The sequence below is a fragment of the Phodopus roborovskii genome, unplaced genomic scaffold (genome assembly GCF_943737965.1).
Source record: "Phodopus roborovskii unplaced genomic scaffold, PHOROB, whole genome shotgun sequence".
NCBI lineage: Eukaryota > Metazoa > Chordata > Mammalia > Rodentia > Cricetidae > Phodopus > Phodopus roborovskii.
In genome coordinates, this window is record NW_026126540.1 from 20,785,692 (window position 1) to 20,812,243 (window position 26,552).

Here is a 26,552-nt window from a genome sequence, read left to right on the forward strand (position 1 = left end):
TGTCCATTTCTCTTTTTTAAAAAGTGAGTACTTTTCTGGGAAGAAAGACTTCTAAGTCCAACCGAGTTGTAGCCTCACTGTAGGTCAGCCCTAACCTCCTCCCAGCCTGACTGTTAATGGTCCTAGTTTGTCTCCTGTAGCTGTGATAAACACCATAACCAAAAGCAATTTGAGAAGGAAGGGAAGGGTTTATTTGGCCAGTGGGTTATAGCCCACATTGAGAGAAGCTGGGAAGTCAAGGCAGGAGCTTGACTACCCAGGAATGCTGCTTACTGGCTTGCTGTGTTCCCTCTCTTATACAGCCCCAGCTGCACTTGCCAATACCCAAGGCATAGCCCTCAGTTGTAGACTTGTCCTGTAGACATGCCCACAGGCCAGTCCGATGTAGGCAATCCTTGACTGAGATTTCCTCTCCTCGGGTATGCCTAAGTTTGTGTCAGATCCAGCCAGCCCACTATCCCATGCTTCTAGAGGCATAGCATGTCTCTTTACCTCCACATTCACATACGTGCCGCCCCAGACATTTCAATCAAGAGTTCTTCCCTCAAAAACTTTCCACTTTTGCTCACACTTTTGGGGCTATATTCAGCCCCAGGGATGCTTACACTCTCCGGGCTGTGTTCAGCCCCTGGGACAGCCCCTGGGATGCTTACGCTCTGGGCTGTGTTCAGCCCCTGGGAATATAGGGGCTTTGCAGGTTCTGGGTCACACACTCTGCATCTGAAAATGAAAGTCATTCTTTCACTTCCATTTTAACTCTAAGCCCGAAGCTTTGGTTCTTGGTGCGGAGAGGCCAGTGTTGCTCCTCCACCAAAGGGAGATCACCTTAGTCAGGGTTCCTGCCGACTTCCTCCAGTCCTGGGGGCAGTGGTGGTTTTGTAGGCGGAGGAACAGATGAGATTGAAAAGCCTTGTGGCCAAGGGAGAAGATGCAATTCTCACCGCTGGCGGCTTGGGTTCTCTTCATTAGGACCCAGTCAGCATTCTTCTAGAGCAGGCTGACCCATCCCTTCTCAATCTAGCTGTGAACGTGCACACTCACAGGCGTGGTTTCCATACGTCTCTCTGTGAGGAGGAAGGGGCTCCCCGATAAGTCTGTGCAGGCCTCCCCACTCTCCCTCCGTCTCTCTTTTTGACTCTTCTTGGTGTGTGTAAAAGGACTCGGTCCCCGATGTAGAAGGACCATATGAGGAAGCAATGCCTGTGTTGATAGGCACAGGATAAGTGGGCACGAAGCAGACCAGGCGTGGGAGAGGAAGCAGAAAGCACCAGACACAGAAACAAACAACAGGAAAGAGAAGGGTGGTCGGGGGGCAGCTCTGCAGCTCAGAGAGTGAGCACCACAACGGCAAAGGCTGGGAATAGGGGTGGGCGCCAACAGTCAGAGGGAGAGCAGCCGTGGGGAAGGCAGATCTCCCAAGGGCTTCAGGAAATACACCCCTTCGTTTATTAACTATGTATGTGAATGCAGTAAGACCCCAGACCCAGTTGTTCCATAATTTCCAGGGACAACAAGTCACCATCCCCAAATATAGCTCAGCCACTTTCTCCTATCCTCCAGGACTTTCACAGTCTGTCCCCCCCACTCCCACCCCCCAGCCCTATTCCATTGGCACACCACATCCCCCTCAGTTTCCATCATATGGAGCTTAATGGCAAGCCAGCCAGGCTGCATTACAAACTTATGGACACCAGAGGGCAGCAAAAGGTCAATTGGTCTGGTCCTTGTAGCAGCCAGTAGCCAAAAGCTCCCTTCCAATACCAGTAACTTCGGAGGCCACGAAGAACCACAGTCAAGTTGTCCATAGTTAAGACTGTCTCCTATACCCATCTGGTACACAATAATTGGGGATTTTTAGAACAGTAAACTTCAGTTCTATGCTGGTTCTGGGGTGTGGTCTCTCTCGACTATCTAACAACAGAGTATTATTGCCACTCTAGAGATAAAACTGAGGCTGAGGGCCTCAGAGAGGCCAGTCATAGACCCAAACACTCACAGTAAAGCCTAGCAAGCTTTCCTCTTCCATGATGCTGTCTGAATTCTTCATAGAATAAGATACCCCTTGCTCAAAGGAAGTGCTTTATCAAGTTCTTTTTATTTTTTTCTTTTTACTCTAAAAATTACACTGTATTGTCTTTTAGAAGATGAACAGGGTGGGACTTCCTGACTTGGTGTTCTGCATCTGTCTCTGCTGCTTTCTCCTTGCCATCTATACTGACTGGTTTAGTGTGTCAACTTGACACAAGCTAGAGTCATCAGAGGAAGGAGCCTCAGCTGAGGAAATGTCTCTATAAGATCCAGCTGTAAGGCATTTTCTCACTTAGTGATTGAAAAGGGAGGCCCAGCTCATGGTAGGTGGCATCATCCCTGGGATGTTGGTCCTGGGTTCTATAAAAAGGTATGTAGAGAGAGATTCACTTTGTCTGCATCTGTGGCACTGACCACGCCCATCTTATTTGACTGCTGAGGAAATTGCAACAACTGTTAAAACAAATGCTGCTGGATTAATCCAATTTACATATTATAAAAATGCTTTGACTCCAAAATTTAAGTCTAAGGACAGGTTACTGGGAGAAAGGATTTCTATTTTTTTTTTTCACAGAAAATGAAAAGCTGTGGATTCCTTCCACATGGTTTGATCAAGCAAGACCCCCTGAAACAGCGTCCCAGGTGATCCAACATTCAAAACATTTGGGACAACCAGCCTTGCAGACTACAGCCAGGATTTCTTCATCTTCTTAGGATCCCCCATGACAGCGCCCCTGCTAGCAGGAAGCAGTTTGGAAAGAACGACGCCCAGATTCCCAAATATTGTTTATAAATGTTTGTTTTCATTTAACTTGGCTTGGTTATAAATGGTTAATGACCACAAACAATCTTTTTAAAAGTAAAAAGGTAATTATGGTATAGATATGAATACTTTGTTTTGAAATAGATTTTCATTTATTGATACAATTTAAGGTCAGTTTTGTGATGTGTATATTTCTCCTCTTGTTTAGGTATTGTGTTTACATAGCTCATTTAGAAATGTAATGTATAAATGAGTACAGATTATAGATAGTTACCTATGATGGTCAAAACTTAGAGTTAAGTTAGTTAGGTTTTCAAGATGTATTTGAGATGGATAGGCATTCTTCAAACCTTTCAAAGACCTACAGAATATGGCATTTTAAATTGTTTAGGGTTTTCTTAACAGTAATGCACAACTGTTTTTGACAATACCACCTGCGTCAGAAAAGAAGATGGACCTTGAAGAAATATGTTATGGAGTTTGCTTTCAATGTGGCAAGACTAGCCATTTGGGCAAGATACTGCTCTTGTCTGGACTGTTTGACTTTATGCTGTATAAACTAGACATTCAGGACCCACAGAAAAAATGACTGCTGATACAAGATGGACATTGCTACAGGATTTCTGTTTCATGGAAGAGTCTGCCAGACATTCTGCAGGACACAGAGAAAAGTGACTGACAAACTGCCAATACAGATGGACAGTTTAAAGTTTCCCGCTTTGCTGAGGAGTCTGCCAGACACACTATGGCCTATGGGCTGAAGATGGAACATTACAGAAGAACTTCGGGGGATTGATCAGGCAGTGAGTTGTCTCTGTCATTTCTATAGTTTATATACTATCCTTCTGTGGTCTTTGATGGAGTTGAAGACAGATAGTTATGGTTATAGTTTTCCTTAGTTAGGATTAAAGATAAGTTACATATAAAACTTTAGACTCATAAAGATAGGATAGGTGATAAAATATTTTCTTTAAGTCTTATTAAATGTTAATGGACGAAATATTGTTAACTATGGTTCTTATTTGATAACTGTTTTGTTATATATTTTACTATGTTAAGGTTAAAACCCTTCTTTTTATTTTAGACAGAAAAGAGGAGATGATGGGAGATGTCATTCTGTAAATATGTTTCTCTTATTGGTTAATGAGTAAAGCATTGTTGGCCAATAGGAAAGCAAGATAGGTGGGACTAGGAGACTAGGAGGAGAAAGGAAGTAGTAGGGAAGAGATTCAAGATGGAGGATGAAGAGAGAAGAATGCTGGGACCTCTCTCTGGAAAGATAAGATCACGTGGAAGTACTTAATAGAAATCGGTTAATATTTAAGACAGAGCTAGCCAATAAGAAATGCTAGTGACAGTCTCTGTGTGTTATTTGGTGCTGGTGAGGCCGTGGGTCCAGGCAGGCAGGGAAAAACCGCTCATAACAAATGTGGGCTGAGCAAGCCATGAGAAACAAGCCAGTAAGTAGCACCCCTCTATGGCCTCTGCATCAACTCCAGCCTCCAGGTTCCCGCCATATTTGAGTACCTGTTCTGACTTCCTTTGGTGATAGTAAGCCTAATAAACCATTTCATGCCCAACTTGCAAATTGGTCATGGTGTTTCATCGCAGCAATAGAAATCCTAACTAAGTCGCCATCCTTAGCTCTAAGTGAAGCCCTAGCTCCAGTACCTACAAGGATGAGCCACCAAGTACCAGCTACCATAGCATCCAGTAGATTGTGGGCATAAGAACAAGAATGTGTTCCCATCATCAATGCCCGAGGCAGGTGAGAAAGCTGGCCCTGATGTCAGAAGGGCAGGAGAGCTGCCCCATCCTCCCCCCACCCCCACCCCAGCTGCAACACTCAGGAGAGCAGGCTATGTACCACAGCTGGGCAGCACAATAGATATAATCCTGTTGGCAGAGGTGCGGGTGAGCCAGCCCCGAAGAAGTTGTTAGCATTGAAGAGCTGTCACTATTACTCATCTCTCAAGTGGCAGCATGGGCAGGAGATGCTCGCCCCCCTCAGCCTCTCAATGCCTGAGGCAGGTGGGAGAGCTGCCCTGAGGTCCTAAGATCAGAGGAGCTAGTCCTGCGCAGCACTCGAGAGAGTGGACACTCTACAGTGCCTGGGCAACACATTAGCGCTGACCCTGCCATGCAGATGTGGGAAATCTGAGCCTGAGGACATGAAAGCAGGAGATCTGGCCCCACCCCTGAACTCACCAAGGCAAGGCGGGCGAGCGCACCCTGGTGGTGAGGACAGGGGAGAGCTGGCGGGCTGACCAACCCTGCAACTACCCAGGCCCAGAACCAAGGTTCTGTGTTGGCCCACCCCAAGTGGGATCTGCTGGAGCACAGGAAGGGACTGGTCTTGCAGACCCAAAGCTGCAGGATTTGCACAACATGGGACAAACAGCAGGATAACTAAGAGGGTTCCAGTGAAGGCCCACCATCAATAGTGTAGCAGAAACCAGAGTCCTTGAACCAGAACAATGACTATTTGCAATGAACATTTGCAAGTTAAGATATATGGACAAAAAGGTTTACTGCATGACTCACTCCCGTGACGAGACCCTCCCCTCTTTTTCTTTTCTTTTTTCTCTTAAAGTTTATGGGTGTGTGTGTGTGTGTGTGTGTGTGTGTGTGTGTGTGTATGTGCAAGGGCAGAGGATAGATGGGAAATGGATGGGAGTGAGTTGTATGCTGTAAAAGATACAAAGAAAGAAAGTTTATTTTTTCTTTTTTTTAAGGGAAGAATGTGATATTGTTGCTTCCTTCAAAGAGCTTCAGTGCAGATATGGATAGGAAACTCCATTGGGTTTCTCCAAAAGGCCAAAGATGCTGTCCTCACAGACTCCTGTAGGATCTGAAACTAAAGAGGTTCTGTGGTTACAACAGCCAGGCCCGGCTTCTCAAAGCAGCCACAGTGTTATGAAAACTGACAGCTGGACTGGGGAGTAGAAGGGCATTAGTGGCATGACAAGGGGCGGCAACCAACTGCACACAGGGGACACTGGGTTTAGGAAAGAGTGCCAATAAGTGGGAAACAGCCCTGAAATGTCTAGACGTCAAACACACAAGAATTTAAAGCGTTAGGTAAAAGTAATTTCCAGGGGACCAAGAGATGACTCAGTTGGTAAAATGTTTGCCTTGCAAGCGTGAGGACCTTAGATTGATCCCCAAAACCCACACAAAATATTGGTGATGGTTGCCCAGGAAATTAAGCCAACAATGAGAAAGTGGTCCTATAAAATTAAAAGGCTTTTGGAAAACAGAGAAAGTAGTGAAATGAATGAGGAGGCAGGTGACAGAATGGGAGAAAAATTTTGCTGGCTATATGTCTGAGAGAGTACTAATATCTAGAAAATATTTTAAATAAAAAAAAACAAACAACCCAATCATGAGCTATGTAATTGAAGAAGCCTCTCAAAAGAAGAAATATAAATGGCTAATAAACATTATTACAAAGTTCAACGTCTTTAAGCCATGAAAGAAATGTAGGGCAAAGCTAATTTAAGATTTTGTCTTAAGCTGGGCAGTGGTGGTGCATACCTTTAATTCTAACCCTCAGGAGGCAGAGGCAGGGGGATCTCTGAGTTTGAAGCCAACCTGGTCTGCTGTGTGAATTCCAGGGCATCCAGGGCTACATAGAGAAAACCTGTCTTGGAAAACCAAGAAAAAAAACCTGTCTTGTTTCACTCCAGTAAGCATGGCCTTTATCAAGAAAACAAATGCCCACAATGATGGTGATGATTTGAGACAGGGGTATAAACTGGCACAGTCACATGGAAATCAGTGTAGTATCTCAAAAAAACTTAAAAAAAAAAATAGACCTGTCATATAGCCCACTGGGCAATACCCAAAAGACTGGAAGCCAGGTAATATGTAAATAGAAGGCCAGCAAGGTGGCTTACTTGATGAAGGTACTTGCCACTAAGCCCAGCAACCTGAGATCAACCCCTAGGACTCACATGATGGGAGGACAGAGCCAACTCTTGACAAGTTTTCCTCTTGCACATGCCATGTGGGAGGTGCAAACACACACACACACACACACACACACACACACACACACACACACACACAAGTTCCCACGGTGAGCAGGAGTCCAAGAAGCAGATCTGCCTACAGTTCACATCATCCAGACAACTCAAGCTATGTTGGAGCCAGAAAGTTTCAGGACAGCCTCAATTGAGCTCTCACTTTACTGGAAGACTCCCAAAATACGAGAGAGTACATCGAGGCAGTACTGGCCATGGGGTGGCTCAGTTGCACCAAGGCCAGACAAGCCTGAAGCAGCATCCTGGCTGTCCTGCCCCCAGCTGTGTCCACAGCAATTTTTCCTCAGCTGCTGCTTCTCAGGTACCCTCCAGGACCTTCACATGGGACCCATCCACACGCTTGAAAATGTGTCCATAACAATACTAAGACACTATTTCCTATTTACATGCTCATCTTTCATGGGCACTGAGGAGTTTACGAGATACTCTGTAATGTGTCTGAAAGAAACAAAGTGACACCCTGTCTACATGTGTTGTGTCTAACATACAAGCTTCTCGTTTTTTCACTTGGTAACTATGGGTAAAAATAACCACATCAACACAAGCTCCATAAGATCTTCCACCATTTTCAGATTGCAAAGGGTTCCTGAAAGTGAAAACTTTGTAAAGCCCTGACTGGGATCCGGGATGCCTCCGTTCCCACGGCTGTTAACAAGCACACATAAACAAGAGGACAGTTTATGGCTTAAGAAGATAACACACATTAAATGTTTCCTCAAGGTTTCACAGCAAGCTAGTGCCTGGCTAGAGTCAGGCATCTTGTTTTTGGTCTCTGACTTTAGCTGTTTGGAATTTTTGTTTGTTTTTGCAAAGTAGTGCTGGCTGGCTTGGGCTGGTCTGGGACACACTGTGTTAATCAAGCTGGTCTCAAACTTAGGTTGATTTTCCTGCCTCTGTCTCCCAAATACCCAAAACGGGGTTACTGTTTGTTGAAACAGCAACAGTTGATAGTTTTTCCTAGCGTACAAAGAGCTGTGTCTGGGGCTTAGAGAGAAAAGGGTTAAAAGTACAGAGAAGCCTTCCTGCTGGAGGACAAGTGCCAGGCCCAGGGCTGACCCCTGTAAACCGCTGAGATCCAAGGAATGTCGGCTCAGGTGTAGTTCACATTTCCAACCACCTGAGGGCAGAAAAAGCCCACTAGTACAACAGTAGGGGGCCAGCTGGAAAAATCTCTCCAGGAACTGCTTCCCTTTAAGCCACGGCATTTCCCACGTGACAGGGTGGTGACTCCCTGTGCAAGAGGGGAAATCTCCCTGAAGATGCCCCACAATCACTTTAAACAGGAAGAATTTCAGTGTGGCCTGGGCTCTCCCCATCCTTTGTCACAGCTGCTGCCTTCCCGGGGTAAATCCATTTAACTCGAAGGCACTGGGAGGGTAGAAGGAGCACTTATTGGCCATTAGTTCCCTGCATTAGTGAGCCTCAGCTTTCTCATGTGTAAAGTGAGGGAGAAAAATATATGCCCCTCACAGTATTGAGAAGGTATAAAATATTCCCGTGAGAGAGCCCTCTTTTAATTCTTATTCTTAATACCTAATAGGAAAATCCTTGTTAATATAAGCAAAAAAAAAAAAAAAAAAAAAAAGTCTGTTCCACACTGCAAATGGGAAATGGGACAGTGTTAGAGCAGGGCCAGCTCTCTGGAGTGATAAGGGTCTCTGATTTAGTAAATGTCTAAATAAGATGGCTCTGAAAGACAAATGTACAATTATCACCTGAGAAAACTGTACTTCATTATCCATATTAACTAAAGTCATATCATACATGGGTTTGGCAAAAGCAACTTCGTTAGCACCATCCCTGACTCCTCCTGAGAACAAATCTATCATGCATAACTCTTTCCGACCACTGGGCCCAGAGAGCAGGACCTCATAGGCACAGCCCGGTCTATGTCTGAGACTTACATTCCTTCCTCAGGGAGATCCAGAAGACCCACCTCAAATCTCAGTGAGAGTATGGAGGCACTCTAATCATAGCCTTGTACATCCCAATTTGTCAAGCCTGCTACTCCCTCACCCCCAGTAAATACCAACAACCAACGGTATGGGAGGGTAACCAGCCTTTCCCTTTTAATTACAGATGCCCTTACTTCTTACCTGAGTCTCTCACCCTCCTGCCTGCAGGGAAACCTCCCCAAGTTTCTGCAGACTGTGTCAGGGCAGCTGCAGAGGAGCTGGGGACTACCCAAGAAGTGCTGGAGAGAGACAGGCCTGCTCAGACAAAAGATTACTTGGCAGCCAAGCAGAGGCCTTGCTACACTACAGCTGCTTCTGCCTCAAACCCCCATCCTGGTTCTGTGAAACACCGTGTACATTTCAGAACTCCTGGGGAGACTCAAGAAAGATCAGGCATATATACTGTCAACTCTGTGTCTGAAGGAAGGTTTTATGTGGTCTTTCCAACTGCCCACTTTGTATATTCAAATGAAAGCATATTTCAGCCGATTGCTTCTACCGTTGGCCTGGGATCCATAGTTTCCGTTTGTGTTTCTGAGAACTTGGATGGGGAGTGACTACATGTTCACTAGCTTCTAAGTGAATTTAGTGTTTCTTTATCACAAGACTCAGCAGTGTGAGCAATACCTTTGCCACTAATAGAACTGAGATGTTTTCATAGTGTATCTGTCAGTGTAGGTTTCCTAAAAAATTTTATGCTTGTTACAACTTGGAAACCATCGTGGTTACTAAAGCTGCTGCTGGTTCTGCTTACCGTGACGCAATTAAAGGGTGTGGTAGAAGACTATGACACAGATTTTGTTTTCTGATTCTTTCAAGAATGGCATTTCCACAAAATTGGTTCCTGTGTAATCCTGTTTCAGTCCATGATTTGAGAACACTGGAAAAAACAGTCTGTGGGCTTCAACACACTACTAACCAGAACCTGACTACAAAACAGCCTAGGACTCCTGATCTTGGTTTTTCTAACCAAGTTCCCAGTCTTAATCTTATCTTTATATCAAGTTACCCCAGAGAAGGTATTTGGTATTTGTTGAACCTCCAACAAATATCAAACGTTACTACCTTGTTTAATTCTTACACAAATCCAAGGAAGAAAACAGTACATATTGTGGACATGACATTATTATTGTGAACATGATATGTTAGAATCCAGCCCCTGCTCTGGCCACAATATCTGTAACAGCCTCTCTTACAGATATCTACAGACACCCTGCTATCTGTGAATCCCTAGCTAAGAGACTAGGATCTCTCAGCTGGGGTCCAGGCATCAGTGCCAAATCCTGCATCCCACCCTTAATGGCTATTCTTGGCTATCAACTTGACTACATCTGGAATTAAGTAAAACCCACACCTCTGGGTACATCTCTGAAGGATTTTCTTGATTGGATCATTTAAGGCAAGAGGATTTATCTTAAATCTGGGCCACACCTCCTGGTAGCTGCCTATGCAAGGAATGCAGAAGAGGGGATTTTTGCTCTTTGCTTGCTCGCCCTCATCCTCACTGGTAAATTCATCCCTTCACTGGTATTAGAGACTACTTCAGGATGGCTATATATACTGAAGACCAGCTGAAGCATCTAGACTTGGGGACCGAACAACTATTGGATTCTTGAACTTTCCACTGGTAGATGGCCACTGTTGGAATAATCAGACCACAGTGAGTGCAAGCCACTCTAATAAGTTAAATATATTACATATGTATACATATCCACTACACACACACACACACACACACAAATTCTATCAGTGCTATGTCTCTAGAGCAGTGGTTCTCAACCTTTCCCAATGCTGTGACCCTTTAATACATTTCCTTATGTTGTGGTCCCAGTCATAAAATTACTTTTGTTTCTACTTCATAACTGTAATTTTGCCATTGCTATGAATTGTAAATATCTGTGTTTTCAAGTGGTCTTAGATGACCCCCGTGTCAAAAGGATTGTTCAATCCCCCCCCAAAAGGGGCCATGACCCACAGGTTGAGAACCACTGCTGGAGAGAATTTTGAGTAATACACACACCCCTTCCCTGCCTCCTGCCAGTGAATTAGATATCCTGGCTGCAGGCATATGCTGGGAAACCTCACACTAAAATGACCCCACTTCTGCCACAAGGGTTCTATCCTCTCTTCAAAAATTCTAACACTTTCTCTAGTGACCAGGCTGCCCTGCCCCCTCCCCAAGTTCTCACCATCTTGATGCTTCTCTGTTGGTAGGTCAGGTCTGTGGTTTTATGGTTCTTCTAATAAACTCCTATCCTTAGCAATCCACCTCATTTTCTCTCTTGAACAACACACCTCCTCCCCAAAAAAAATCTTTCACATGTATCTGAAAGAAGTAACAGCTTGGATTCAAAAGATGACAGACTGTTACACATAGGCCCGGTTCATTATAATTTCCAAAGGGAAGGTTGAATTGCCTCTATCAGAAAAGGTGGGTAATGCCAAAATGCATTTAGCTTTAACAGCAAGGCAATGAAAGGGAGGAAGTTGCAAGCTCCTCACTCCCAGCGAGAGGAAGTGAAGGGTTAATGCCCTGAAAGCCTCAGGGAGACTGAGAAGCTCTGGTAGGGATGTTGACTTGACTGATGACACTGTGGAAGCTTCTGATAAGGTGACCCACATACCAAACCTGCTGCTATCTACCACTTCCAGGCTGCAGGGGAACTGACCTCAGATGGACCCTTCCATCCCCCCCAAACCCCTTTCCCACCCTATAAGATCCCAAGCCCCTCCCCCACAAGAGTGTCGTCTCACTTCCCTGCGAGACCGAGACCGTAGCCTTTCAGCTATTGTGATTAAAGAAAAATTCTGCTTCTGGGATGCCTGTCTGCTTTCTTGCCTGCTTGCCTGCTTGCTTGCTTGCTTGCTTGCCTTTTTATTTCCATGTCACCTCCATCAATCCCTGTCTAACAGGAAATAAACAGTAGACCAGGGAGCCATGCTTCAGACTGAGAGGACCAGCAAACTGGCATTATATTATCAGGAATGGGCATGTAAAAGAGCGGCAAAAGAGAGGACAGCAGGGGCGTGGCACTGATGTTGGCATAGGGTGAGGAGACATCAGGAAACCCAAAGCAGCTGCACAACGTCATTTTTAAAAGACAACTGCTGAATCAGAACTTTAGTGGTCTGAGCCTCTCCCTGAACCCCACTTTAGGAAACTCAGTGTGGGGACTGCAGAGACGGCTCAGCTGTTAAGAGAAAGAGCTGCCCAAGTTCAGTTCTCGGCACCCATGCTGAACAGCTCATGCCATCTGAACTCTGACTCCTGGGGATTGGATGCCATCCTCTGGCCTCTATGAACACGCAAGTGGGACACATTCATATAAAGCCATACACTTACACATAAATAAAACTTTCAAAATGTTTGGAGTGCAGAGTGAGTGTCATAGGACTATATACTGAAACTTGACCAGCTGAACGCCTCCGGATTGTGGAGAAGGCGCAGCAAATCAGAAGAACACAGTATTGGGTGGTGTGGAAACACGATCAAAATCAGATCTACAGAGAACAGACTCAGAGTCTGAGCCACATGTGGGACATCGAGACCAAAGGCACAGAGGTAGACCAACTCGCCCAGCTTTGCAAAGGGCTGCCCAGAGGTAGGACCAGCATTCACAACCAGGCTTCTGAAGAACCAATCAGAAACATGACGGGCTTCTGTGACTGCAACTGTGAAAGAATATCCAGTGCCAAGAGCATCATCTCCCACAAGACCTCCCCAAAGATGACGGTGAGAACAGCATTTGAAATCAAACCTGGAATGGTTTCTCAGCAGTATGCATCAGAGATCCAACCTTAAAAAGAATGCTGGGGGAAGCCAGGAAGGAGGTGATGGGGGTCTAGGATCTCAGAAAGGCATGCCGAGAAGCTGGGTTTATGCAAGATCAAGCAGGGCAGAACATTCACACTCCGTATACCTACCTTTCCCTCTTCATATCTACTCCTCCCTTATTTAATACACATTATCAATTGATCCCACTATTTTATTTTCTTCCTTTTCCCCCTAGACTTCCCCATTTTTTCTGGGTTTTTTTTTTTGTTTGTTTGTTTGTTTGTTTTTTAAATCTCCCTTTTCATGAACTTTCCCAAAAAGCATAGGCTGGTCTAGTTCGTGAGGTCTCTGTGTGTTGGCTCCCTAAGAACCAGTACTATTTTGAATGGCCTGGCTGCATTTCTTTACCTCTCTCTTTTCATTTATCTTAGGCTAAAGTTGCTATCTCTCCCCACTAAAGCGTATAAATAGGAATCTGGGAAATGATAGGCTGATGGATGCTTATTAGGGGAGAAATCACTTACACCAGAAAGGTTCCCATCTCAAGGATGCCTCTGGATGCTCTCGGTCTCCAACCAGGAAGTAAAAGAGCTAGAGTCCAGGACCCCAGACCTAGTCCCCCAGGTCATGCCTGCACTTGTCCCCACCCCCCAATGGGCATAGTCAGTGCAACAGGTGCAGGTGGGGTGGATATCTCTCTACCCCTCCCCCACATCTGTCATTACTGTATCTATTCATTTCCTTCCTCTTCTTTTACCACCAACCCAATATTAATTACTGGTCTTACTTAAAGCCTTTCCTTTTCACACATATACATAGTAGTTAATATGTTAATACACACATTACCATCAGTGCCCACTCACTTTCTAAAGTGCTTGGGACTTGTGTTTTATTTTGTTTTGTTTTGTTTTTTTTTTTTTTTGTTTTACTATTATTTAATAATGGGTCTAATTTTTAATACTGATTGTTTTTCTTTTTTGACGTCTATTGATTCTTTGTGGATTCCACATCATGCATCTCTATCCCATTCATCTTCCCATTCCTTCATTTACACCCTCTGCCCTGGAAACCTCCCTCCAAAAATAAAATAAAATTTAAAAGGGGAAAAAAAAATCTCATCGTGGAAACTGTAGTGCATCACAGTGAGTCACACAGTAAACCCTTTAGTCCACACATTGTACTTGCAAGTTCATTGCAGTGAGTCATTGGTCTGGTTCGGGGCCTCTGGCTTCTGCTGTACTATCACTGGGACTCCTCTTAGATAATCTGTCATTGACCTGTGTCATGGAGATTTCACATCTTTGGATCTGCAGGACAGGCCCCTTTATAAACTAGCCCACTTTCATGGAAAGAAGAAAGGTGGCCTAAATTAAAAAAAAAAAAAAAAAATTCAGCCAATGATCTAAAGTATAAGTACCAATGCAAAAAAAAAAAAAAAAAAAAAAAATGTAAGAAACCTGAAAAACCAAGACAGCATGTCTTCCCCCAAAACTACTAATCCCCATGTAATGTCTACCAATGAGAATGACATAGACAAAATTCCAAACAAAGAGGACACTGTGGCGATTGACTAAGGATGTTCCCCAAAGGCTCACTCACATATTTGAATGCTTAGTCATCAAGGAGTGTCACTACTTAGAAGGGTTAAGAGATGTGACCTTGTTGGAGAAGTATGTCACTGGGGGTAGGCTTTGAGAATTCAGAAGCCCAAGCCATACCCAATGGCTTTTGGGCTCTTTTCCTGCAGCCCGTGGATTCAAATATAGAATTCTCAACTACTTCTCCTGCACTATGTCTTCCTGCATGATCCCAAACATGATAAAAATGAACTAAACTGCAAGCAAGCCCCAATTAAATGCTTTCTTTTGACCAGGTGGTAGTGGCTCATGCTTTTAATTCCAAGCACTTGGGAGGCAAAGGCAGGTAGATCTCTGTGAGTTCGAGGCCAGCCTGCTCTACAGATCGAATTCTAGGACATGGCCCAAAGCTACACAGAGAAACGGTCTTGAAAAACAAAACAAAATGCCTGCTTTTATAAGAGTTTTTGTGGTCATGGTGTCTCTTCACAGCAATGGAATACTACTTAAGATGGACACAAACTCATAAATGAATTTTTAAAAAACACAAACAGATCCAAATTGAAAACTGGGAAGAAAATCTCAGTCAGGCAAATAAAAGCCTCAGTGGAAATGATCAACAGAGGAGTACATCCCAAACAAGACAGAGTATTGGAAACTGAAGACAAAATGGAAGAATTAGTACATTCACCTAAGGAAAATAAAACTTTTAAAGCATGAATGAAATATGGAAGTTACTTGAGACACCAGTTAAAAACCAAATTTATAAGTCATGTGCATAGAAGAACAATACTGTGCAGGCACTGTGGCAGTTTGGATGAAAAATGTTTTCCGTAGGCTTATGTTTTTAAACTCTTGATCCTCAGCTAGTGATGCTATTTGGGGAAGATTGTGGAGCTTTTTAGAGCATGAAACTTCACTGGAGAAAGTATATCACTCCACTTCCACTAACTCTCCCTGATTTCTGCATGAAGCTTAAGAGCTGCTTTGTTTTGCCAGCCTCTTATATGGCCACCTGCTAATGTCTTCCTGCCATTGTGAGTTCTCACTCTGGAACCATAAGCCAAGCTAAATGCTGCCTTCTATAGGTTGCCTTCGGACGTGGTGTTTTATCACAGTTACGGAACAGTAGCTGATACAGCCAGAGGAAAGAGTTCAGTCCAATCAAAACAGAAAATTCCCCAAATCTAAGGAAAGAGAAGTTCATTCAATTCTAGAGTCAGATAGAACCAGAAAAGAAACCCTCTGCATCATATTATGGTTAAAATACTAAATATACAGAACAAAAGAAATGCATTGAGAGCTGCAAGAGATATATGCCAAATCACACAGAAAGGCAGGCTGTAAAAATAACAGCTAAATTATAAATTATAAATAGAAACTCTAAAAGTGAAAAAAGCTTGGATGGATGTATTTCAAGTTCTGAAAAACCACATCTTCCAGCCCAGAAAAATTATCTGAAGCGATTAATTACAAGATAAAACTTGGCTAAAAGCACTTAGGATCATCAGGGAAGCTCCACAGAGGCTACAGAAAGGAGTTCATTTTTGTGGGTGGTGCTTTTGTTGCTTTTTGGTTTTGAGACAGGGTCTTACTATGTAGCTCTGGCTGGCTTGGAGCTCACTGTGTAGTCCAGGCTGGCCTTGAATTCAGAGATCTACTTGCTTTTGCCTAAGAAAATAATTTGTTAGATTGAAAAAAAAAATAATGACGAGGCTACATTCAAGAGGTTTCTGGGAAAACATAAATGATGCTATCAAAGTAGCTAACCGAGGATAATGAAATAAGTATACAGAAATGACAAAAATTCACACATACCTTTTGTTAATAATTCTAAACATGGATGGGCCCAGTTCCCCAATAAGAAGATACAGGAATCCAGTGACATGGATCAGCAAGCAAAATGTTGGCTGAGTTTGGTCCCTAGATGTGGAAAAGGAGAACCAGCTGTCAAAGATTATTCTCCAGCCTCCACACATATGCCTTGATGCACATATACACACACGCACACACACACACACACACACACACACACACACACACTCACAGAGGCACACATGCACATGCAAGCACACTAATGATAATAAATGAATTTTAAATGAATTATTTAAAGGCATAGACATTGGATCAAAACCTGGGATCCATCTATTTGATACTTCCAAGAAACACACATCACCAAACAAACTAGACATCACTTGTGAAGACTGTAAAAGCCGTTCCAGACAAAGGAACTAGGAAAAAAAAATCAGGTCTCACTGTTCTAACGTCTGACAAAATGGACTTCAAATCAAAAGTAATCAGAAGAGATAAATGATGTCACTTCATTCTGATTAAAGAAATGACCCTCTAAGAAGACAATCCAATTTTAAACATATACATACAAAACACAAATGAAACCAATTTTATAAAACAAATACTCCTAAATGTCAAGTCACTGATTAAACCTATCCGAGTTAAACAGCATCATATATCAAATGGACATATCAAATATCTACAGAAAATTCCTTCTAAACACTGCAGAAACACACATTTTTTTTCCATCAGCTCATGGAACTTCATCTAAGATAAGGTCATACACTATGACACAAAGCTAGCTCAAAAGGGGGGGACTGAAATAATTTCTTTTATTGTATCATAATATAATGGAATAGAGCTGAAAATCAACGAGAGAATCTATAGAAAATTAGTGGAAGTTAAGCAACATGCTACTGAATGGGCCATAAAAGAAATCTTAAAAACTCCTATAGTTGAATTAAAATGAAGGTACAGCATGCCAAAACTTATGGGATACAATCAAAGCAGTCCTGAGAGGAAGTTCAAAAGTTAGAAACGCTGAAATAATGGTTCAGCGACGTATCTTACCGTCGTTGAACACGCAAGAGGAGCACAAAGGCAGAACTCACAATAAATAGCTAACAGCAGAGCAGAACTCAATATAATAGAAAACACAATGAAGCAGAGAGTGGAGTTTTAGCTGAGAAAGCAGCACACACTCAGGTGGGAAGGTGGAAACTAAGCTGGAATTGAGCAGGAAGCATCCTCTTTCCCAACCAGCTGGCGCCAGCCACAGAAGGACACCGGAGGCAACTTTGCATTTTGCCTGCTTTCCCACACTCTCACTAACACTGTCAGCTGTCCTAGTCCTGAGACATTCTTTCACCATCTTAGAGCCAACTTCTTGGGAATTGCAAAATAGATTGACACCAGTGTTAATTAGACAACTAATGGCTTCCCGTGTGATACGGATATTGTTGGGCTACACAGATTGCACCCTATAAGCCAGTCTATGAATATCTATATGTCTGTCTGTCTGTCTGTCTATCATCTATCTATCTATCTATCTATCTATCTATCTATCTATCTATCTATCTCTATATGTTCTATCAGTTCTGTTCCTTTAGAGAACCCTGACTAATATAGCCAAGGAGGGCTTAGATTCCTGGGGGTAGCTTAGTACTGTTGTTTCACTAAACTGAAATGGCACAAAACTGCCTCCCAAATATTTATGTTTATAATCAAAGACAGATGCTACTCTCAGTCTTAGTTTGAGAAGACTCTCTTTGAAATGAGGGTAGTGAATGCAGAGACTCACAGTTGCTCAAAGTGCTAAGAATAAATAACAATCAAATACTCCATCCTAAACAGGATATTAAACTACTCCTGTGAGCCTCGGCAAACATTTTAGAGGAAGGAGTGGGAAGATGCAAGAGCTCGGAGACAGGGAGAAGGATATGATATACCTCACTGAGATTATGATCTCACGGCATCTTCTGCACAAGATCGGAGCTGTCAGTGGTCAACCGTCTATTGGGGGGGAGTGTCTCAAGGGGAAACATAATTAGCAACTGACAGATTCAGAAGAACACAGAAGTCATTGTCATTAGTGGTGTATTCACTGATGAGTCCACCGGTTCCCACTGGGTGGTTTGAAAAGGTGATACACATGTTCCCAGTTATAAAACAAAATAAAAACACCCGAGTTCAAGGTATTCAAAGCATAAAACACTATAAAATTAACACAATGATAGAAGCTATACACATCTTTCATTAATAACTGTATTCATTATCTCAATTCCCCAATAAAAGATGTATTATTGTTGTTGGCTCCAAGAATCAATTGCATTAAGGGAAAATGAAATCCTAAGAAAAGGGAACTAGGAAGGAGGAGTAGTTATTTTCATTTCCAACAAAATAAAACTACTGAAAAAAGATAGGTAGGGAAATTTAATATTCATTAAAGGGAAAATCCACCTACACAATATTACAAATCTAAGCATATAAGCATCAAACACAGGGACATCCAAATTTGTAAAAGAAACATAATTAGATTGACCCCAACAAAGACTGACCCCAACAGAGTGATAGTGAGTGATTTTAATACCACCCTCTCAATAATTGGCAGGCAATCCAGGAAAATTACTAGACAAAAGCCCTGGAGTTAAGACACCATAAATCAAATAGACCTTACACATCCTACCTGCACTATAGCCAAACTCCACGCCCAGCCTGCCTCCATATCCTTACCATGACTCATGCCCTATGCTCCAACCCAAAATATTGTGTCCACACTGGACACTCACCAACACAAGAAGTCCACATGCTCAGGTCTCATCACAAAAATAAAAACAATATAAAGGATCAAGAAAATATGTCCCCTCCCCACAAATCTGCCTGTCGCTAGAATTATTCTCCAATGAGAATTACCTAGATGAACCCCAGGATATAGAACTTAAAAGAAAAATCATCAACTCTATCAAAGAACTCAAGGGGTATAAAGAAGAAACAAAAAAGCAGCTAGTTATAATAAATTCCTGATGTGAATATAGAAAAGAGCCTTGTAGGGAGGAGGAAAGGTTGCTGGGAATTGAATAGATATAAAAGAGGTCGGGGTAAGAGAAACCAATGTACACTATATACAGGTATGTGTAGGTAGGAGTTTCTGTCCCTCCAGCCAGCTCCCAAATAACCAAAGACTTATTAAGTATAAATGCTTGGCCAATAGCTTAGGCTTGTTACTAAGTAGCTCTTACAACTTGAATTAACCCATATTTCTTATCTATGCTCTACACATGGTGGTACCATTTTTCAGCACAGCAAGTTCATCTCTTGTTTCCTCTGTGTTTGGCTGGCAACTCCACCATCCTTCTTTCCTATGCTCTTTTTGTCTGCAAGTCCCACTTGACTTCTACCTGCCTAACTATTGGACATTTAGCTCTTTAAAAAGCCAATATGAGTGACAAATCTTCACAGTGTACAAAAGGGTTATTCCACAACAGGTATGAAAGTTTCAAAGAACAAATTTAGTAAGTTTAGCTTATTTTTAATTCTATTTAGGCCAAGCATAGTTTTATACATCTTTAATCCCAGCACTCGGCTGGCTAGCAGAGGCAGGTGGATATCTATGGCAAAGCATAAAAGTAAACATAGGCAGAATGAAATGATGAAGATAATCTAGCATATGGAAACCAAGCTTAATAAAGATATAAAAACATTAGGAGAACTCAAACTGAACTGAGGTTGGACTTGAAAAACTCAATAACTCAATTAGAAAATTCAGGGGAAAACCTTGAAAGTAGAATGGATTAAAGAGAAGATATACTATCAAGACTCAAAGATAAAGTGGAGAAACTAAGCTACACAAGCAAAGGATAAATTAAAAAAAAAACTTTAATAAAAACCAGAAAGAAACATGCAGGAACTGTAGTATACCATGAAATAACCAAATCTTTGCATTATATGAACAAATGAAGAAGAAACCTAGGTCAATGGCATAGACCAGATCTTCAGCAAGATCATAGAAGAAAATTTCCCTAAACTAAGGAAAGACAAGCCCTGACAGATATAAGCACACGGAATATCAAGTAGACAAGATCAGATATGAAACTCCCCATAGTCCCATCAGTTAAAACAATAAACATACAGAACAAAGAAAGCAAATTGAAAGCTCAAGAGAAGAAAACATATCACATGTAAAGGGAAATGCATCAAATAACAGCAGATTTATCAGTGAAAACTTTGGAAGACAGAAGAGCCAGGAACAATGTACTGTAAGTTCTATAAGAACATGGATGCCAAACTGTGTTGGGAGATGTCATTCTGTAAATATGTTTCTCTTATTGGTTAGTAACTAAAGCACTGTTGGCCAATAGGAAAACAAGATAGGTGGGACTAGGAGACAAGGAGGATTCTGGGAGATGTAGGAGAGGAGATTCAAGATGTAGAGACTTGAGAGGAAGAGGTCGGGTCCAAATCCTCTCTCCGGTAAGATAAGACCATGTGGAAACACTTAGATTAATAGAAATGGGTTAATATTTAAGACAGAGCTAGCCAGTAAGAAACAATAGCAACAGGCCAAACAGCTTTATATCTAATATAGCATCTCTATGTGTTATTTGGGGCTGATGGGGCTGTGGGACCAGGCTGGCAGGAAAACTGCTTGTAACACTACTGTAAACAAACAAACAAACAAACAAAAAAAACTATGTTCCATAGTTGAAGGAGAAAGGGAAATGTTCCATGATATATATATATATATATCCTAAAAGCAGGACTGGAGGGATGGCTCAGCAGTTAAGAGCACTGGCTACTTTTCCAAAAGACCCACTTTCAATTCCCACCACCTACATGGCTGCTCATAACTACCTGTAACTCTAGTTCAAGGGGAAAGTGTGAGGCCCTCTTCTGATCTCTGAGTACTCATGCATGTGGTGCAGAGACATGCAGGCAAAATACCCACACATATAAAATAAAATAAAATAAAACTATTTTAAAAAAATCTTAAGTGAATTCATGTCCACCAAATCAGTCCTACATATAACACTGGAAGAAACAAATGAAGCAGCATACAGAGTATGACTCAGAACACTAACAGAAAAAAAATGACTGCAACCAACACATATCTTTCAACAAAAGCATTAAATGTTAATAGCCTCACCTCATCAATCAAATACACAGGCTTGCTGAATGGTTTAAAACACAAAATCCATCTTTCTGTTGTATAATAAAAATACCCTCATCTTGCCGTTAAAGATAAGCGAAATCTTAATGGAAAAAAGAACTCCAATCAAAGGAGACAAGAGAGAAAACAGACATTCCTACTGCGATTTCTGACAAAATAGACTTCAAACTAAAATAAATCAGAAGAGATAAAGACAGTTCTTTCTAATCAAGGGAATAATTAACCAAGATGACACTGCAATCCTAAACATATACGTGCCAAACACTGGTGTACCTAAAACATACCGCTAGAATTAAAGATACCCATTAACTCTCGCCTATTTCAACATCCTGCTGTCTCCAAAAGATAGGTCATCTGGGCAAAGAATACAGAGAGAAACATCAGGATTAAATAACTACATATCAAATGGACTTGCCCCTAAACACCTGAGAACATGCAGTCTACTCAGCAGTGCATGGAAGCATCTCTAAAACAGGCCATATTCTATGACACAAAGCAAACCTTAATAAACTCAGAAAAACAGAAATAACTCTGTATATACTATCTGATCATAATGCAGTAAAACTTAAAATCTACACCAAATAAATTTCTTTTTACAAACTCATTGAGATTAAGGAAGTAGCTAATGAATGAAAAAGAAATCAAGAAGGAAATAAAAGGTCCCTGGAACTAAATGAAAATGAAAACACAACACCCCAAACCTCTGGGACACAAAAAAAGCAGTTCTATGAAGGACATTTATTACCTACATGAAAAAATAAAATAAAAGACAAAAACAAAAAAGTATTATTTCTTCATTTCTATTTCATTAATTTTAGGCTGCTATAACATATGTGATTCAACTTTTGTTTAGAATATATTGTGTATGTAACTTGGATTCAACTCCTGTTTAAAAAATAAATCTACTAGGAAAACATAGTTTTAAACAGCAGCCATGTGACTTGCCTCAGCCAGGAGAGGAGATTGGGGTGGGGGGCGGGCAGAGAGGGAAACCAGGTGCAGTAGCTGTTAGTATTCAGGCATCTGTACTGGCCTGCCCTTGGGGTTCTGACAGGACACACCCTCAGGTGCGGCCACTAAGAGCACCACCTGTGCATACTCACTATGTTCCCTTTAAAAAGGGTCCTGCCCTCCTCCCACCCCCTCCTCTGCCTGCCGGTTCTGTCTCTTCCTCTCTCTGTGTCTGTTCCTCTCTCTCTTTCTCTGTCTATTCTTCTCTCTCTGGTCTGTCACCCACCTTTCCTCTTTCCTGCTCCCAAGAGGCAGGTCTCCCCACTGTCCTTTCCCCTTCTTATGATCCCTTTCCCTAATTAAAGAAAAACCCTCTGCTTGAACCCTATCTCTTGAGCAAGCACTGCTTTTCTTAAATTGCAACAGTAGCCAAGGGAGTCAAAGGTTTAAAAAAAAAAAAAAAAAAGGTAGGTGAGTGAGGGGCCCAAAATGGCTGGATTATATAGGCAAGGTTAGCCCAGCCCCTTGGCTGGAGAGTTCAGGGTAGAGGGTAAGGGATAAGCCAGCCTACCATGTAATAGGTAGGGACTGAGGGATACTGGGAGAACCTGGAGGCCAGGTCTGCTTTGATGTGTTAAATAGGCACCTCAGCCATTTGTCTCAGGGTTTGAGACTTTACATAGCCCTGTTTTTTATTAACTCTCTATCTACACGTTTTTGGGTGTTGCTTGTTTCTGTGCTTTCAGGTGTTACACACACACACACACACACACACACACACACACACACACACACACACCAAAAGCAGAAAGCAACCCAAAAAACAAAAACCAAGCAGTATGTTTAGTGTTGCTTGATGTTTATGTTTGTTTTCAACGTTGACCTCTTGGTGTATGATAATTTTCCTTCTCTTGATCGTTGTTAATTGCCAGTAGCTCTTGTAGGGATGGAGTTCCATTAAGATTTCCCTCTTCCTGTTGTATTTTGTTTAAGGCATTTTCCCCCCAATAAAGTTGAGAACCATGGCGTTGAGACCTCAAAAACAGGGCGACTGAGCACAAGAGAGGTTGGGAAGGGGAGGGAAATGACTGCAACTTGCTCCCAGGGACTGGAGAAAATTAAAAATAAAATTTAAAAAAGAAGGTTGGAATCCATCAGTCTTCTGTGCTAGCCATCCTCACCTTCATCCTCCTCCCCTTCATCATCATCTTCATCATCTTCACCTTCATCCCCTTCTTCATCAATATCTTCCAAGCCTTCCTCCTCCTCCTCTTCTGCCTCCCCTTCTTCATCATCCACATCAGGAACCAAATAGTACTGCAAGGGGTTTGGCTTTGATGACCTCTCCCAACTCATCTGCACCTGCATCAGAATGCTCAGTAAACCAGGTAAAGTTCTCTGGCTCTTCGCGCTGCCTCTTCCTGTGGGCCTTATTCTTTGTTTGACTTGAGCGTTTTGTCAAATCCTTTCCAAATTTCCATTTGATTTCAGTGGACTTTGACGATGGGACACCACTCTCATTCAGATGAAATTCTTAGGAGAGAACTTCATTTTCAAAGTAAGGATTTTCATCAAAATAAAAATCTATTAACCTGATTTAATGTCTTCAAATTTGGTTACTTCAACTCTGGTCGAGTAATGCAGAGTCTCTTCGCCTTCCTCCCCAAGCAGTGCAGACCCTTGTGGATGGTTGGCAAACGTTGTTACCCAAAAATTTGAGATTTGGGTGATCAATTCTGACCTCTTCTGAAAAAATGGCTGGCGGAGTTGGTTATATTTTTTTTCTACTTCCAAAATTTCCTCACTGGCTTGTTCATTAAGTCTGTCTATTTCATTTTGTACTTCGTCAATGTGTTCAATTCCTTCTTATGTTCTTTTTCTCCCTTTGGCAGGCCGAGAGAGGCCGACTTGTCCTCCAGCTTCGCGTCTTGAACCAATTTGGATTTCTTTGACTGAGGCAGGAGCGCAGATTACCCTTTCGGGGCCATGGCACGAGGGAGCTGGCGTGAAGCTGGTGACCAGAGCCTCGGTGCTTAGAGAAGGAAGAAAGTTGCAGGAACAAAATACGAGAAAAGAATCTCCACTCTTCTGTTCTAAATTCATTTTTTATCCTTGTCTCAAACTATGGATTCAACACTGCCAATGTGCGCTGTGGGGGAAGAGAAGCCCTCTGACTCCCTGGGCTCTGCTGGAGGCTTGGAGTGCTAGGCCTCTGTGTAGTAGTGCATAGAATTCTAGCTTTTTCCTTTCTCGGTATATGGGGCTCAGAGATTACACTGTGTGTGTCTCTATGTGAATACAGTTAGCATTTACCAACATGTATCTGTCTACTTTCTCTTATTTAATAAAAAGAAAAAAAAAAAGAAAAAAAAGGGCGGGTATAGAAGATCAGCAAGGGTGGGTTTGAGGTGTCTGGGGGGGGGGTAAGTGGGCATTGTGACACCATGGCGCCTCCTTTGGCATGTTTTATTGTGGTGTTCTAACAGACATCCTTGCAGTTTAAGGTGACACTTTTAAAATAAAGTTCTCTGCAAACAATGACTTGAGCCCTGCCACTCAATGGGAGAATCAGCAGAACCTGTAGGGTTTTATTTGGAATTGACATTTCTGTGTTGCAACTTTATTTATTGGTTTTCACTGGAAGGAAAAAGATGTTCATTTTTAAATGTTGAAGTGTATAGTTGTTTTGTTACAATAAAACCAATGTGTACACACACACACACACACACACACACACACACACACATGATTTCCCTCTTCCACATAGCATTTCTCTTGTTTATCATCCTTCAGGTATTGTTTTGACAGTCATATTGTTGAAATTTAGTGCTTGTAGGTTCCCTGTCATTTCTAGGAGACCGGGCCTCACTTCAGACTCCTGGGTCCTCTGGCTCTTACAATCTTTTTGTCCCCTCTTCCACTCTGTTTTCTGAGCCTATAGTGCTTGAAATAAGAGAAGTTTAGCTAAGAAGATATACATAGCAAAGGAAGAAGTAAAAATATCCTTATTTGGAAATGATATGATTCTATCCATAAAAGACCTTGAAGATGTCAACCAGAAAATTCCCACAGCTAATAAACATATTAAGGTAACAGGATTCAAAATTAACACATAAGAATCTGCAGCTTTCCTATGTACAAAAAAAATGCTGAAAAAGGAACAATACCATTCACAATAGTCTCAAAAACACCTTTGACTAATTCTAGCCAAGGAAGTGATAGACTTGTGAAATAAAACTTTAGGACACTGAAGAAATTGAAGATATAAGAATAAGAAAAGACCTCCTCATTTACAAATTGGTATGATTAGGAATTCTAAAAATGACCAGCCTACCAAAAACAGTCTACTGATTCAACACAATCCCCACCAAAATTCCAATGCAATGCTTCATAGAAATTGAAAAAAAAATTACCCTAAATTTCATATGGAAGCATGAAATTCCCAGAATAGCCAAAAGAATTCTGAACAAGTATGAGGACATCACAATCTCAGATTTCAACTTATATTGCAGAGTTATAGTAATAAAAATAGCACAGCACTGGTATGAAAACAGACTTATGATCAATGAACTATAGTTGAGAACTCGTAAGAACATGTTCCTATTGCACGTGATTTTTGAAAAAGTGGCTAACAAGACACATTGGAGAAAAGACAGCATCTTCAACAAATGGTTTTGGTCAAACTGGATAGCTACAATTAGAATGAAACTCAATTCTTATGTCTCTTCCTATACAAAACTCAACTTTCAAAGGGATCAAGGACCTTAATATAAGTTCTATACCCTGAATCTAATAGAAAAGAAAGGAGGGAATCATTAGCTCAATAAATTACTCTGTGGACAGAACTTGATAGCATTGTTTTAAGACCAACAACTAAGGAGGCTGGAGTAAAGTCTCAGTGGCTATGAGCTCTGGCTGCTTTTCCAGAGGACCTGTATTTGATTCCCAGCACCCATGTGGTAGCTCTCAGAACATGGTAATTCCAGTTCCAGAGGATCTGATGCTCTCTGCTGGTGGGAACAAGGTATATACATGGCTGATACACAAAAATAAAAATAAATAAATCTTTAAAAATATTTTTAAAAGACCAAGAATTAATAAATGGGATTGAATGAAATAAAAGATTTCTGTAAAGCAGGAACATCATTTGACTGAAGAGGAATCTTACAGAATGGAAACAACCATCTCTATCTCTGGCTGAGGGTTAGTATTTAGAACATTCAAAGAACTAAAACAACAACAGCAAGCCCTAAACATCAAGAAAGCAACAATAAACTACAAATAGGACATGGAACTAAACAGACAGTGTCCAAAAGAGAGCTCAAGGGAAAAACACAAATGACTTATCAGAATGGCTGGGGGCCTGGGGCAAACAAGAATGTGAAGGGAGGAATGTGTGTATGCGTGCGTGCGTGTGTGCGTGCGTGTGTGCATGTGTGCATGTGTGCGTGTGTGTGTGTGTGTGTGTGTGTGTGTGTGTGTGTGTGTGTGTGGTGTAG

The 26,552-nt window shown here is 41.9% G+C and overlaps 1 protein-coding gene and 1 pseudogene across 4 annotated transcripts in view; both read right to left on the reverse strand.

Moving 5' to 3' along the window:
- Positions 1–26,552, reverse strand: part of Kirrel1 (kirre like nephrin family adhesion molecule 1) — a 1,148,154-nt gene that overhangs the window by 1,010,848 nt on the left and 110,754 nt on the right. The gene's annotated exons all lie outside the window — the stretch shown is intronic.
- Positions 23,221–24,056, reverse strand: LOC127232914 (protein SET-like; annotated as a pseudogene).